General features: G+C 44.3%; 1 long non-coding RNA gene across 1 annotated transcript in view; it reads left to right on the top strand.

Annotated features, from left to right (window-relative positions):
- LOC102178073 overlaps positions 1 to 15451 on the top strand; it is a 52246-nt gene extending 36795 nt beyond the window's left edge. The window contains exons 3-4 of the long non-coding RNA XR_001918466.1: positions 13706 to 13768; positions 14657 to 15451. This is a non-coding gene — a long non-coding RNA (uncharacterized LOC102178073). The remainder of the gene's footprint in view (positions 1 to 13705; positions 13769 to 14656) is intronic.

The following is a 16854-nucleotide window of genomic DNA, read 5'->3' as shown; positions in this document are numbered from 1 at the left end:
GTTACATACATGTCATACACTGGTAGTCTTCCTGGCAAGTCAAGTCACTGAAAAAACACACGGCTGTCAGTTTTATCTGAATGTTTGCTACCATATAAGGATAAGAGGTGATGTTGAATGCTGTATTTTTAAAAAATTTTAATTGTAGGATAATTGATTTACAATGTTTTGGTCTCTGCTGTACAACAACGTGAACTAGCTGTTAGTATACATATATCCCCTCCCTTTTGAATCTCCCTCCCACCCCCTAGGTTGTTACAGACCAGGGGCTTGCGCTCCCTGTACTATGCAGCAAATTCCCACGGGCTATCTGTTCTACATATGGTTATATGTATGTTTCGATGCTACTCTCTCACTCCATCCTACTCTCTCCTTACCCCACTGTGTCCAAAGTCTCTTCTCTATGACTGTGTCTCTGTTGAGCAGTGCTTTCTTGTTTTGGTCTGGCTGGCTAGGAAGTAGATCTCTCTTTGCAAAGTGTACCATCTTGAGCCCTGTGTGTAGTCCTGAGCCTCAGGACGGTCAGATGAGAAGGATGTGAGTGACGAAAGAGAGCCATCCGGGATCCAGGCTCCAGGCTGGGTCCTCTTTCCTTTAGGAACTCTAAGCCCTTGGTTGGGGGACACACCCATGCCCTCCTCCCTTACCCCTTAGCCTCCACTAAGGTTTGAAACAACATTTGCTAAATGCTTAACTTTTCCTCTGCATATAAGTTAAATAAGCAGGGTGACAATATACAGCCTTGACGTACTCCTTTTCCTATTTGGAACCAGTCTGTTGTTCCATGTTCAGTTCTAACTGCTGCTTCCTGAGCTGCACACAGGTTTCTCAAGAGGCAGGTCAAGTAGTCTGGTATTCCCATCTCTTTCATAATTTTCCATACTTTATTGTGATCCACACAGTCCAAGGCTTTGGCATAGTCAATAAAGCAGAAATAGATGTTTTTCTGGAACTCTCTTGCTTTTTCCATGATCCAGCAGATGTTGGCAATTTGATTTCTGGTTCCTCTGCCTTTTCTAAAACCAGCTTGAACATCAGAGAGTTCACGGTTCACGTATTGCTGAAGCCTGGCTTGGAGAATTTTGAGCATGACTTTACTAGCATGTGAGATGTGGCAATTGTGCGGTAGTTTGAGCATTCTTTGGCATTGCCTTTCTTTGGGATTGGAATGAAAACTGACCTTTTCCAGTCCTGTGGCCACTGCTGAGCTTTCCAAATTTGCTGACATATTGAGTGCAGCACTTTCACAGCATCATCTTTCAGGATTTGAAATAGCTCCACTGGAATTCCATCACCTCCACTAGCTTTGTTTGTAGTGATGCTTTCTAAGGCCCACTTGACTTCACATTCCATGATGTCTGGCTCTAGATGAGTGATCACACCATCGTGATTATCTGGGTCGTGAAGATCTTTTTTGTACAGTTCTTCTGTGTATTCTTGCCACCTCTTCTTAATATCTTCTGCTTCTGTTAGGTCCATACCATTTCTGTCCTTTATTGAGCCCATCTTTGCATGAAATGTTCCCTTGGTATCTCTAATTTTCTTGAAGAGATCTCTAGTCTTTCCCATTCTGTTCTTTCCCTCCATTTCTTTGTATTGATCACTGAAGAAGGCTTTCTTATCTCTTGCTATTCTCTGGAACTCTGCATTCAGACGCCTATATCTTTCCTTTTCTCCTTTGCTTTTCACTTCTCTTCTTTTCACAGCTATTTGTAAGGCCTCCCCAGACAGCCATTTTGCTTTTTTGCATTTCTTTTCCATGGGGATGGTCTTGATCCCTGTCTCCTGTACAATGTCACGAACCTCCATCTATAGTTCATCAGGCACTCTATCTATCAGATCTAGTCCCTTATATTTATTTCTCACTTTCACTGTATAATCATAAGGGATTTGATTTAGGTAGTACCTGAATGGTCTAGCGGTTTTCCCTACTTTCTTCCATTTCAGTCTGAATTTGGTAATAAGGAGTTCATGATCTGAGCCACAGTCAGCTCCTGGTCTTGTTTTTGTTGACTGTATAGAGCTTCTCCATCTTTGCCTGCAAAGAATATAATCAATCTGATTTCGGTGTTGACCATCTGGTGATGTCCATGTGTAGAGTGTTCTCTTGTGTTGTTGGAAGAGGGTGTTTGCTATGACCAGTGCATTTTCTTGGCAAAACTCTATTAGTCTTTGCCCTGCTTCATTCTGCATTCCAAGGCCAAATTTGCGTGTTACTCCAGGTGTTTCTTGACTTCCTACTTTTGCATTCCAGTCCCCTATAATGAAAAGGACATCTTTTTTGGGTGTTAGTTCTAAAAGGTCTTGTAGGTCTTCATAAAACCGTTCAACTTCAGCTTCTTCCACGTTACTGGTTGGGGCAAAGACTTGGATAACTGTGATATTGAATGGTTTGCCTTGGAGATGAAAAGAGATCATTCTGTCGTTTTTGAGATTGCATCAGGTACTGCATTTTGGACTCTTTTGTTGACCATGATGGCTACTCCATTTCTTCTGAGGGATTCCTGCCCACAGTAGTAGATATAATGGTCATCTGAGTTAAATTCACCCGTTCCAGTCCATTTTAGTTCGCTGATTCCTAGAATGTTGACATTCACTCTTGCCATCTCTTGTTTGACCACTTCCAATTTGCCTTGATTCATGGACCTGACAATCCAGGTTCCTATGAAATATTGCTCTTTACAGCATCAGACCTTGCTTCTATCACCAGTCACATCCACAGCTGGGTATTGTTTTTGCTTTGGCTTCATTCCTTCATTCTTTCTGAAGTTATTTCTCCACTGATCTCCAGTAGCATATTGGGCACGTACTGACCTAAGGAGTACCTCTTTCAGTATCCTATCATTTTGCCTTTTCATACTGTTCATGGGGTTGCTTATTTAACTTATATGCAGAGTACATCATGAGAAATGCTGGACTGGAAGAAGCACAAGCTGGAATCAAGATTGCCAGGAGAAATATCAATAACCTCAGATATGCAGATGACACCACCCTTATGGCAGAAAGTGAAGAGAAACTAAAAAGCCTCTTGATGAAAGTGAAAATGGAGAGTGAAAAAGTTGGCCTAAAGCTCAACATTCAGAAAACGAAGATCATGGCATCCGGTCCCATCACTTCATGGGAAATAGATGGGGAAACAGTGGAAACAGTGTCAGACTTTATTTTTTCAGGCCCCAAAATCACTGCAGATGGTGATTGCCGCCATGAAATTAAAAGACGCTTACTCCTGGAAGAAAAGTTATGACCAACCTAGATAGTATATTCAAAAGCAGAGACATTACTTTGCCAACAAAGGTCCGTCTAGTCAAGGCTATGGTTTTTCCAGTAGTCATGTACGGATGTGAGAGTTGGACTGTGAAGAAAGCTGAGCGCCGAAGAATTGATGCTTTTGAACTGTGGTGTTGGAGAAGACTCCTGAGAGTTCCTTGGACTGCAAGGAGATCCAACCAGTCCATTCTGAAGGAGATCAGCCCTGGGATCTCTTTGGAAGGAATGATGCTAAAGCTGAAACTCCAGTACTTTGGCTACCTCATGTGAAGAGTTGACTCATTGGAAAAGACTCTGATGCTGGGAGGGATTGGGGGCAGGAGGAGAAGGGGACGACAGAGGATGAGATGGCTGGATGACATCACTGACTTGATGGACGTGAGTCTGAGTCAACTCCGGGAGTTGGTGATGGACAGGGAGGCCTGGCATGCTGTGATTCATGGGGTTGCAAAGAGTTAGACACGACTGAGTGACTGAACTGAACTGAACTAACTTTTCCTTCATGTATCTGTTCTCCCAAACTCAGCCATCTCCCTCACAGCTCATCCCTCTGCTCAAGAGGAAAATAACATTTATTTTTTTAAAAAAGACATTTATTTTTTAAAAATTTATTTATTTGGCAGTGCTGGGTCTTAACTATGGTATGTGGGATCCAGTTCCCTGACCAGGAGTCAAACCTGGGCCCTTGCAATGGGAGCTCGGAGTCTTAGCCACTGGACCACCAGGGAAGTTCCAAAAATAAGGGTTCCTGAATGAATGAACAAACCTCTAATGCTCATTTGACAGGTTCTTAATGAGAAGCTGTGCCCTGTGAGAATGTTTCCGTAGACTGAGCAACACTGGGGAAGCTTTTTAGGTCAGAATAGAAATAAATAATATTATTTCAATTAAGAAGTTAGAAACCCAACAAAGAACTGGATCTTTATATTCTACTCTGCACCTTTATACTCTGGATTAGAATGTCCCTGCAGAGGTCATTCTTGAGCTATCTAATGGTTTCAGATTCTTTTTTTAAAACCATTTTTTGATGTGGACCATTTTTAAAGTTGTTTTTATTGAATTTGTTACAGTTGTTGTTGTTCAGTCTCTAAGTCCTGTCCCATTCTTTTTCAGCTGGTGGACTGCAGCACTTTGTTACAGTATTGCTATTCTTTAGTGTTTCGATTTTTTGACCATTAAGCATACAGAATCTTAGCTCCCCAATCAGTGATTGAACCTACACCCCCTGCATTGAAAGGCAAGAAGTCTTAAACACTGGACCTCCAGGGAAGTCCCTGATTTGAGATTTTTAAAAAATAGTTTAGCATGGCAAATTTTCAGCAAATTCAAGAGAAGAAAGAGCCCTCATAGATCTACCACTCAACTTCAACAAATTCAACTCACAGCTGATTTTGTATCACTTACACCCCATGTGTTCATTGTGCAACCCCACCCTACTCCCAACCAGGATTATCTGGAAGCAAACATATCACATCATTTTATTCCTAAATATAGAGTGTCCCTCTAAAAGGTAACTTCTCATTTTTTGTTGTTTTTATTTTTTTAATTTCTTGGCAGTGCTAGGTGGCTTATAGGATCTTAGTTTCACCACCAGGGATTGAACCCACAACCCCTGCATTGAAAGTGGCGAATCTTAATCACTGGACCACCAGGCAAGTCCCAGATAACATCTCGTTTTGAATAATTATTTCTGTGCAGACTCTGAAGGCTAATGAGCCCCCTCAAAAATACACATGGGCCAGGTGCCTATTACCCATGACGTGGAACTCTGTGAATGCACTAAAATGATGGTTCATACTTACCCTACCACTATGCTCAGTTTTCCAGTTGCCTGCACTCAGCTGGACTGGCTCCGTGAGACAGAGTTATAGGGACTTTCCTGGTGGTCCAGTGGTTAGCACTTCACCTTTCAACGCAGTGGGTGCAGGCTTGATCCCTGATTGGGGAGCTAAAATCCCACATGTCTTGCAGCCAAAAGACCACAGCCTAAAACAGAAGCAATATTGTAACAAATTCAATAAAGACTTTAAAAATGATCCACATCAAAAAAATCTTTAAAAAAGAGAGAGAGGATTATATGCAGAGACTTGGAAACCAACTGGTTTAGAATACTAGCTCTACCACTTCTTATCTCTGTGATCTTAGGCAAAGCACTTAACCTCTCTGTGCCTCAACTTCCTCATCTAAAAGCCAAGCTAATTAAGCCCATGCATATGCATACTTGCTAAGTTGCTTCAGTCATGTCCAACTTTTTGTGACTCTATGGACTGTAGCCCGCCAGGCTCCTCTGTCCGTGGGATTCACCAGGCAAGAATACTGGAGTGGGTTGCGATTTCCTTCTCCAGGGGATCTTCCCAACCCAGGGATCAAACCCATATCTCCTGTAGCTCCTGCATTGCAGGTGGATTCTTTTACTGCTGAGCCACCAGGAAAGCACAATTAAGCCCATGCTGCTGCTGCTGCTGCTAAGTCTCTTCAGTCGCGTCCGACTCTGTGCGACCTCATAGACGGCAGCCCACCAGGCTCCCCCGTCCCTGGGATTCTCCAGGCAAGAACACTGGAGTGGGTTGCCATTTCCTTCTCCAATGCATCAAAGTGAAAAATGAAAGTGAAGTTGCTCAGTCATATCCGACTCTTAGCGACCCCATGGACTGCAGCCCACCAGGCTCCTCCATCCATGGGATTTTCCAGGCAAAAGTACTAGAGTGGGTTGCCATAACTAAACCCATACAATACAACAAAGAAAAAAACAACCCAATTGAAAAATGGGTAGAATATCTAAATAGACATTTCTCTGAAGAAGACATACAGATGGCCAACAAGCACATGAGAAGATGATCAACATCTCTAATTATTAGAGAAATGCAAATCAAAACTACAATGAGGTGCTACCTTACACCAGTCAGCATGGCCATCATTAAAAAGTCTACAAAGAGCAAATGCTGGAGAGTGTGTGGAGAAAAGGGACCCTCCTGCATTGTGGGTGGGAATGTAAATTGGTATAGCCACTGTGGAAAACAGTATGGAGTTTTCTCAAAAAGCTAAAAATGGAGTTGCCATATAATCCAACAATCTCACTCCTAGACATGTCTGGACAAAACCATAATTTGAAAAGATACACGCATCCCTATGTTCCCAGCAGCACTATTCACAAAAGCCAAGACATGGAAACAAGTTAAATGTCCATTGACAGATGAATAGATAAATATGTGGTGCACATATGCAGTGGAACGCTACTCATGCCATTTGCAGCAACATGGATGGACCTAGAGATTATCATACTAAGTAGGTCAGAAAGAGAAAGACGAATACCATGTGGTATCACTTACGTGTGAAATCTAAGCTGTTACACAAATGAACTTATCTATGAAACAGACACAGACTCACAGGCAGAGAGAACAGACTTGTGGTTGCCAAGGAGCGTGGGGTGGGGGAGGGAAGAATTGGGTGTTTGGATTAGCACAGGTATGGTGTGGCTAAAAAAGTTGAAAAATAAAGTTAAAAAAAAATTTTTTTTTAAAGACAACATGAAAATATTACTGCTTGTTATTTCTCAAAGGAGCAATGAAAAGTCATTTTTATTCTTTGTGTTTGAATTTTCTGAATGTTGTGCAATGAACATGAATGATTTGTTCATTATGGAAAGATTATCGTTTAAAAACGGGCTTCCCAAGTGGCTCAGTGGTGAAGAATCTGCCTGTTATGCAGGAACACAGGTTGGATCCCTGGATCAGGAAGATCCTCCAGAGGAGGAAATGGCAACCCACTCCAGTATTCTTGTCTGGGAAATCCCATGGACAGAGGAGCCTGGTAGGCTGCAGTCCATGGAGTCACAAAGAGTCAGACAGACTGACAAAGAGTCAGTCAGACTGAGTGACTGAACACACTGTTTAAAAGCAGGATCCATAATTGTATAGGCAGGGTGTTTCAGTTATGCAAAATAGATGAAAACAGAAAGACATTAATGGGAGAGTTGTGGGTGATTTTTTTCTTTATATTTTTTAGGTTTTTCCAAATATTCTGCTCTGAGAGCAATAAGTTGTTTGAGGTTGTTGTTCAGTCTCTCAATCATGTGACCTCATGGACTCTGTGATCCCAAGGACTGCAGCATGCCAGGCTTCCCTGCCCTTCACTATCTCCTGGGGTTTGCTCAAACTCATGTGCACTGAGTTGGTGATGCCATCCAACCATCTCATCCTCTGTCATTTGAGGACATTGGTTCAAATGGGGAGGCACAGAAGACCAAGGGGAAGGCTCTTGGGCTCCATGTACACCTCTGCCTGCCTGGCCCAAGCTAGAGCAGTGTGGTCAGTCCTCCCCAGGGACGCCTCCTTTTGGGTTCATTCCTGACCCCTGCCTTAGAGCTTGAGGCTGTAAATGACTGTCACATGATAACAGGGTGCAATCGCCAAGCCTTTCATTCTCGACCAAAAAGCAGCAAAAAGAAGCCTCAGAAGGAGAGAAGAAATGGTCTTCAGGGCCCCACATGTGTGGGGGTGACATGGGGGATGCTTGACACAGCCAAGGTGTCATCCTGACCATCTGCAGGGGCAGGGAGCCAGCCCTCTCAGCTGGACCACTGCAGATTCCAGACTGCAGGCATCTCCCCACTGCAGCTGCCAGCTGCGAGGGAGGGGCGGGCCCTGCAGAGAGACTTGTGCACCAGAGATAGCAGCCCACCCATAGCCCAGAGATTCTGGGCCTCCCCAGTTTACTTCCCCAACCAGTGTGTCTGGAACAAAATGAACAAGGAACAAATGAAAACAAATCGCCACAAGGACAGGGAAAAAAAAAAAAAGGAAGAACAGGAGAACAGTACTTTCTAGAAGAGAAGTTAGATCTGATGATGGCACAAGTGACAGCCAGTGGGGTTAGGGCAGGGTGGCCCTCTGGGCAAAGTTGGGAGTTAGAGCCACAGGCCAAGAGTCCCCCGCTGGCTCCCACTATATGATCCAAGGCATGTGCCCCTCCCAGGGCAGTGCCCTGTCTGTTGTTGTTTAGTCGCTCAGTCATGCCCGACTCTTTTGTGACCCCATGAACTGTAGTCCCCCAGGCTCCTCTATCCAGGGGATTTCCCAGGCAAGAATACTGGAGTGGGTTGTCATGCCCTTCTCCAGGGGATCTCCCTGACCCAGGGATCAAACTCATGCATTTTCTGCATTGGCAGGCAGATTCTTTACCCACTCAGCCACCAGAGAAGCTCCAGTGCCCATCTACAGGAGGCAAATGCCACCAAAGGTTAAAAAGGTGTCCTTGCTCCTGGAAGGGACATTACAGCTACATGTCTGCCCTAATACCCTCAGGAAGGGGCAGGTGGTTTGGTCTTCCCACCTCTGCCTGTTCAGACTTGAATGTCAGAGCAGCTTGCTATGGCTGTCACACTCACCGCTTCCAGGTCTACAGTGGAGGAAATAGCCCCCAGCTCAGCGATCCCCACACAGGGAGGCTGCAGCTGGGTGGGCAGTCTCTGCCTTGTCCTGCACTGTGTGCGAGGACAAAGCCAGCCTGGACTGCCTTCCATGTATTCGGCTCTGAGATGCTCAGTTGTCCATGTCCTTGTCCACGTCCAGCAGCCCACATGGCCTGGAGGCCCTTCACATATCTGTCCATTGGCCTCAGAGTAAAGTGAACTTGGGGGATTTTTCCCCAGGTGGAATGGAGGCAAAAAAGCAATCAGTGGCTCATGGCCACTGAAACTTCAGATATGGTCCTGGCAGCTTTAGAGACATCCTCAGTCTGTTTGAGGGTAATTACTTACCTATCTTTAGACAAGAAATGTGTCTAGCAGTGATTTCAAGGCAAGTCTACGGAAGGAGAGCAACTCTGACAATGTGAATAGTAGGAAGACTCATTCTCCCTTACTCCCTAGCTTCTCAAGTTCATAGGTTGCTATTAAAATTCCACCAATGGCTTCCCTGGTGGTCCAGTTGTTAAGAATCTGCCTGCCAAAGCAGAGGACATGAGTTTGAGCCCTGATCCGGGAAGATCCCACATGCCGCAGAGCAACTAAGTCCATGCCTCACAATTCTGAAGCCCAGGTGCATAGAGCCAGGGCTCTGTGACAAGAGAAGCCGCCGCAATAAGAAGCCCGTGCACTACAGCTAGAGACCAGTCCCTACTCACCACAACTAGAGAAAGCTCGCGGGCAGCGATGAAGACCCAGTGCAGCCGTAAATGAATAAAAAATCAAGTCCCATGAAATCCTTCCACTGGCATCTGTTTAACTGTAATTTGGTTCAGGTCTAGGGTGTAGCCTTCTAGGCCTGTCACTGGGCAAGATAGGGACGAGGATATAACAGAAGAGTGAGATGAGGTCCTGGGCTCCCCAGTCCAGAGAGGACCCAGCCCAGGAAAAACTCACTTCATGGACTGAAACTGACCCAGGACAGGTCAGACAACAAGTTCTGAACCATACTATGTGAAACAGTCTTTGAGGACACTCATCCTAAATTACCACGAACCCCAAAGAACCCCCATTCAGGACCAAATCCTAAAATGCACCCCTTGTGTGTGAGTACCAGCCTGGAAAAAGAACATGCTGTAAGGGTGATCCTCTGCCTTGGAAAGAAGGAACTACAGGATGACACTCAGAACCATGCCTGGATTGAAGTAAGCCAGAAAGAAAAACACCAATACGGTATACTAACACATATATATGGATTTAGAAAGATGATAACGATAACCTTGTATGCGAGACAGCAAAAGAGATACAGATGTATAGAATAGTCTTTTGGACTCTGTGGGAGAGGGAGAGAGTGGGATGATTTGGGAGAATGGCATTGAAACATGTATAATATCATATGTGAAACGAATTGCCAGTCCAGGCTTGATGCATGATACAGGATGCTCGGGGCTGGTGCACTGCATGACCCAGAGGGATGGTATGGGGAAGGAGGTGGGAGGGGGGTTCAGGATGGGGAACATGTGTATACCCGTGGTGGATTCATGTTGATGTATGGCAAAAGCAATACAATATTGTAAAGTAATTAGCCTCCAATTAAAATAAATAAATTTATATTAAAAAATAAATAATAAATGGTGGGAATCATGAAAAAAAAACAAAAGGAACCATGCCTGGGCACTCTAGGTTACCAGTGTCCATCTACAAGCAACAGCAGCTGGGCCTTTAAAAATAGTATCTGGCAGTGTTTATACGTATTCTACCCTGAGGATAGCACAGATGGGATGAGTCAATGGACATGAACCTGGGCAAACTCTGGGAGATAGAGAAGGACAGGGAAGCCTGGTGTGCTGCAATCCATGAGGTCGCAAATGTAGACACGATGTAGACTCTGAATAACAACACCAACTTACTTCAACAGCATGCAAGCTGCTTGTGGCCGCCACATCCAACCACCACCGGCCTCAGATACACCCAACGTGTCCACCTCTCAATTGTTGCGTTTATTCTCTTAGGTGGCATCATATTTCTCTTTTTCTCATATTAATTTCTATTGGAGTATAGTTGCTCTCCAGTGTTGTGTTAGTTTCTACTGTACAGCAGAATGAATCAGCTATACGTATACATACATCCCCTCTTTTTTGGATTTCCTTTCCTTTCAGGTCACCACAGAGCACTGAGTAGAGTCCCTGTGCTACACAGTAGGTTCTCACTGTTATCTATTTTAGACATCAGTTCAGTTCAGCTGCTCAGTCGTTTGACTCTTTGTGATCCCATGAACTGCAGCACGCCAGGCTTCCTTACTGTTTTAGAAATAGTAGTGTATGTATGTTAATCTTTTCTCTTTGGAGATCCAGTTCATGCCTTCACTGATGTCTCTGGTTGCTCTTCCAATTCTATGTCAAAATTAGTTAATGAATTTAACTAGCTCATTAACAGAACTGGTTAACAATTTATATTCTGTGCTTCATATTTAGGTTTTTATTGTTCTTTAGGGTAGAACAGATGATACTTCTTTGAGCCCCATCTTGGTACCTCCACAAAGCCAACACTCCTGTCACCAGGAAATAATGGTAAAAGCCATTCTCAGTATCTAGTGATTGTCCATGCTCTGTCATTTGACTCATACAATGAGCTCTAGTAAACATTAACTAGCTGCTTCAGAAAGCAAGTGGGTTAATACTTAATGACAACACTGTTACCACTGAGTCCAGGCTCCTACTGCTCATGGTAAGATAGGACAATAAATCAAGATATGAGTTGTTAGGGCAAGGAATAGTTAGTGACTTTATTCAGAATGTGAAGTCAAGTTGGCCTCAGAAAGCATCGCTACGAACAAAGCTAGTGGAGGTGATGGAATTCCAGTGGAGCTATTTCAAATCCTGAAAGATGATGCTGTGAAAGTGCTGCACTCAATATGCCAGCAAATTTGGAAAACTCAGCAGTGGCCACAGGACTGGAAAAGGTCAGTTTTCATTCCAATCCCAAAGAAAGGCTATGCCAAAGAATGCTCAAACTACCACACAATTGCACTCATCTCACATGCTAGTAAAGTAATGCTCAAAATTCTCCAAGCCAGGCTTCAGCAATACATGAACTGTGAACTTCCACATGTTCAAGCTAGTTTTAGAAAAGGAAGAGGAACCAGGGATCAAATTGCCAACATCTGCTGGATCATGGAAAAAGCAAGAGAGTTCCAGAAAAACGTCTATTTCTGCTTTATTGACTATGCCAAAGCCTTGGACTGTGTGGATCACAATAAACTGTGGAAAATTCTGAAGGAGATGGGAATACTAGACCACCTGACCTGCCTCTTGAGAAATCTGTATGCAGGCCAGGAAGCAACAGTTATAACTGGACATGGAACAACAGACTGGTTCCAAATAGGAAAAGGAGTACATCAAGGCTGTATATTGTCACCCTGCTTATTTAACTTATATGCAGAGTACGTCATGAGAAACGCTGGACTGGAAGAAACACAAGCTGGAATTAAGATTGCCGGGAGAAATATCAATAACCTCAGATATGCAGATGACACCACCCTTATGGCAGAAAGTGAAGAGGAACTAAAAAGCCTCTTGATGAAAGTGAAAGAGAGTGAAAAAGTTGGCTTAAAGCTCAACATTCAGAAAACGAAGATCATGGCATCCAGTCCCATCACTTCATGGCAAATAGATGGGGAAACAGTAGAAACAGTCTCAGACTTTATTTTTTTGGGCTTCAAAATCACTGCAGATGGTGATTGCAGCCATGAAATTAAAGGATGCTTACTCCTTGGAAGAAAATTATGATCAACCTAGATAGCATATTCAAAAGCAGAGACATGACTTTGCCAACTAAGGTCCGTCTAGTCAAGGCTATGGTTTTTCCTGTGGTCATGTATGGATGAGAGTTGGACTGTGAAGAAGGCTGAGCACCGAAGAATTGATGCTTTTGAACTGTGGTGTTGGAGAAGACTCTTGAGAGTCCTTTGGACTGCAAGGAGATCCAACCAGTTCATTCTAAAGGAGATCAGCCCTGGGATTTCTTTGGAAGGAATGATGCTAAAGCTGAAACTCCAGTACTTTGGCCCCCTCATGCAAAGAGTTGACTCTTTGGAAAAGACTCTGATGCTGGGAAGGATTGAGGGCAGGAGGAGAAGGGGATGACAGAGGATGAGATGGCTGGATGGCATCACTGACTTGATGGACGTGAGTCTGAGTGAACTCCGGGAGCTGGTGATGGACAGGGAGGCCTGGCGTGCTGTGATTCATGGGGTCGCAAAGAGTCGGACACGTCTGAGCGACTGAACTTATTCACAAAGCCAGCAGTTGGAGAAGATGGACTAGCGTCCCCAAAAACACTCTTCTCTATTTGAATTCAGACTTCTTTTATGTTAAAAAGGGAGGAGGTAAAGACCTCCTTTCAGTCAGACTTTGGTGGAAATGTGTTAATTTCTTCCTTCCCATAGCTATTCACAGATGGGCCTGGTCAGGATGTTTCCTGTGAGCTAAACAAAAGTATTTTAGCTTAATGCTCATTACCTGGGGGGAAGGGTTCCTTCAGTCTTTGTGTATGACTCAAGTTTACAGGCAACATCCCTTTAGTGATTATCTTATAATAGGATACAAAGTTTCTTCCCTCCTAGAGCATGACTTGCACCTTAGCCTGAGCTGGTTAGATTTTTGTATGCTACTGTTCAAACCTTTGCTCATCGGCAGAAGAATTACAATCAAAACAGTCATTATTCCAGGTAGTGATTTGTAGAGTCAGTGATAATTCCCATCATGTGTGATAAACATCATGTTTGTGAATAATAATTACACGTAAAGCACAAACATATCCAAGACATACTGCAAAACTGAAATCCACTTGCTACCTCCTTCTCAGGGAAGAATGATAAGCAAACCATGCGTTTTGTTTTTATTTACACATCTGGTTCCAAAGCTAATGGTTAGTGTATCTGCCTTGTTAGAAGACCTAGAATTATGAGCTGTTTATATGCTGTATATGAAGTTGATAAGTTCGTGCCTAAGAAAGATACATATTTCTATGTAGATGCCCCCATTTTGGACAGAATGGAACAAATAATTCTTCACTTGGATGGAAGTAAACACACAGGTAAGAGGAATTAACTTGCTAATTTTTTCTCCTTTCCTAGTAAATATATTAGTCTTTGTGTCCTGTATTCTAAAGCATGCATGCATTTATACTCAATTGCTCAGTCATGTCTGATTCTTTGCAACTCCATGGACTGTAACCCTGCAGGCTCCTCTGTCCATGGAATTTTCCAGGCAAGAATACTAGAGTGGGTATACTAAAGTATACTTCCTTCCTAGATGCACTGAAGGAGGGGCAGTCTCAATCAGTACATGTCTGATACAGAGTTTTTAAAACTAATTTTCAAATACAAAAGCAAAAGTTTCATATCACCAATATAAAATGAGGCCTTGCCAAGTCTGGCTCCATTATAGTTTTGGCTTTCACCACTAATTTAAAATAATTTTTATTAAAAAAATATTGTTATACTTATTTGGCTGTACCACACTGTATGTGGGATCTTAGCTTCCTGACTAGGATGAAACTTGCATTATTTGCAATGGAAGCACGGAATCTTAACCACTGGACTGCCAGGGAGGTTCCTTTAAAAGGAATTTTTAATCCAGATATCCAAGAACCAGCAAAGTGAAGCAATCATGCTTTCTGCTTACAATGAATTACTGTAAATTATATCTAAAAAGATATATTTTAAATTGTTGTTTAGTGTCCAACTCTTTGCGACCCCATGGACTGTCGTCCACCAGGGTCCTCTGTCCATGGGATTCTCCAGGCAGGAGTACTGGAGTAGATAGCCATTTTCTTCTCCAGGGGACTTTCCCAACCCAGGGATCGAACCCACATCCTCTGTGTTGACAGGCATCCCCTGAGAAGCCCAGTGGATCTCTTTAGGGAGCCATCATTCAGCCTACCACAATCCTGATCTAACCTTACCTACACTGTGATTTATAGGCACCTTCTTAAAGAGATGGAGCAAAGATAAACCTCTGATGATGGAGCCGTAATTACAGTCTGAGTGTCCTGGTCTGGTACTGAAGACAGGGCTGGATTGGCAGTGGACAGTTTGGATGACACTCCGACACCTGGAATAGGTTGCCCGGAGAGCAACCACTGTGGGAGCTGCGTGTATTCCTACCCTGACGCCCTGAAGGAAAGGCAGCCTCCAAGTTGCTTCAGCTCCTCTTCTCCTAACCTGGAGGTGCCTCACTCCCTTCCCTCCTCCACACTCAAGCACTCTTTCTTGTTTCTAAGAGAAAGGCTTAGAAGTGACTCATTTTGTAGCCTTTCTGCTCTCTGGGCACCTTGAGGTCCCCTGGAAATGAAAGGATTGAAAGCAACCAGCTTACTTTTCCTTGAGTGCCCAAACACTAAGGGGAAATGCACACTGGGGAGACACTCTCTCTGGCTTTGTCAGATACAAAAGGACGGAGCAGTAAATGCACCCCTTCTCCCCTCGCTGGGCCCCCACTGGGCTCATTCTTGAGTGTTTGTCCTATTCTTAGCAACAAAGCCAGTTTCTCCAAGGGTCAAATCTTGTGGTTTTATTTTCTGGCTTTGCTCCACTCTTTTCTGGGACGGCCCTAATCCCTGGGCCTCAGCATCCCCACCTTGTAATTAAATGGGTTACACTCAGGTGATCATAGATGGGGAAGATTGTGTACTTGCAGCCTTCCAGTCGACTCCCTTATTGTGCAGATAAGGAGACTGAGGTTCAGAGAAGAGAAGTGGCTTGGCAGGGGTCACCCAGGGGTTGTGTGTTAAGTTTCTGTGTGTCTTTTATTATTTTCTTCTTTTAAGAAAATATTTATTTATTGGTTGCACTGGGTCTTAGTTGGGGCACGTGGCATCTAGTTGCCAGACCCCTGGATTGGGAGCATGGAGTCCTAGCCACTGGACCACAGGGAAGTCCAGTTTCTATGTGTCTTTGTCCTGTCTCCTCAGTAACTCCGTGGCAGGGGCTATGTTTTGCCTGCTTTTTGAGTCCCTTCAGGGACCCGGGTCCAGAGCAGGATTTGTAGACACTGGCTGATTTGGGAGGACTGATGGATGGAACACCAGACTGGTTGGAGAAAAGTTGTCAAGAGTGAGTCATGTGAAGCTGGCCCATGTAGGCAAGTGTGGTGGGGGTGCCGGGGAGCCGCTCACCACCTAGGTGATGGTGGACAAGTTTCTTGACTTTTCTAAGCCTCCATTTTTTCAACTATGAAATGCAGATGATAATTCTTACTCCACATGGTTGGAAGAGTTAATAAGATTTAATAAGCCTGATACACTCAATTGTTGTTGTTTAGTCACACTCAGTTGTTGTGGTTTATTGCTAAGCCAGGAGCTTCCCAGATGATGCTCGTGGTAAAGAATCTGCCTGCCGATGCAGGGGACGTAAGAGATGCAGATTTGATCCCTGGGTCAGGAAGATGCCCTGGAGAAGGACATGGCAACCCACTCCAGTATTCTAGCCTGGAGAATCCCATGGACAGAGGAGCCTGGCAGGCTACAGTCCATGGGGTCACAAAGTGATTGAAAAGACTTAGCACAAATGCATCGCTAAGCCATGTTGACTCTCTGTGACCCAGTGGACTGTAGTCTGCCAGGCTCCTCCATCCATGGGATTCTCCAGGCAAGAATACTGGAGTGCGTTGCCATTTCCACCTCCAGGGGATCTTCCTGACCCAAGGATCGAACCTGTGTCTCCTGCTACAGCAGGCAGATTCTTTATCGCGGAGCCACCAGGGAAGCGGAGAAATGGAATAATTCCTGCTAAATCAGTACATGAAGTATGTCACTGCTGCTGCTGCTGCTAAGTCGCTTCAGTTGTGTCTGACTCTGTGCAACCCCATAGACGGCAGCCCACTAGGCTCCTCTGTCTCTGGGACTCTCCAGGCAAGAATACTGGAGTGGGTTGCCATTTCCTTCTCCAATGCATGAAAGTGAAAAGCGAAAGTGAAGTCACTCAGTCGTACCCAACTCTTAGCGACCCCATGGACTGCAGCCTACCAGGCTGCTCCGTCCATGGGATTTTCCAGGCAAGAGTACAGTCATCAGCAATTGCAGCCACCATGGATGGTGAGCTGGTGAGCCCAGAGGGAACTCAGAAAGGAAAGAATATCTGCTGTCTAGCAATCATCAGACTGCAGCCACAGCAAGCCCCA

Source organism: Capra hircus, chromosome 8, assembly GCF_001704415.2.
Source record: "Capra hircus breed San Clemente chromosome 8, ASM170441v1, whole genome shotgun sequence".
Classification (NCBI taxonomy): domain Eukaryota; kingdom Metazoa; phylum Chordata; class Mammalia; order Artiodactyla; family Bovidae; genus Capra; species Capra hircus.
Note: the sequence above shows the minus strand (reverse complement) of the source record. Positions and strands in the feature narration are given on the sequence as shown.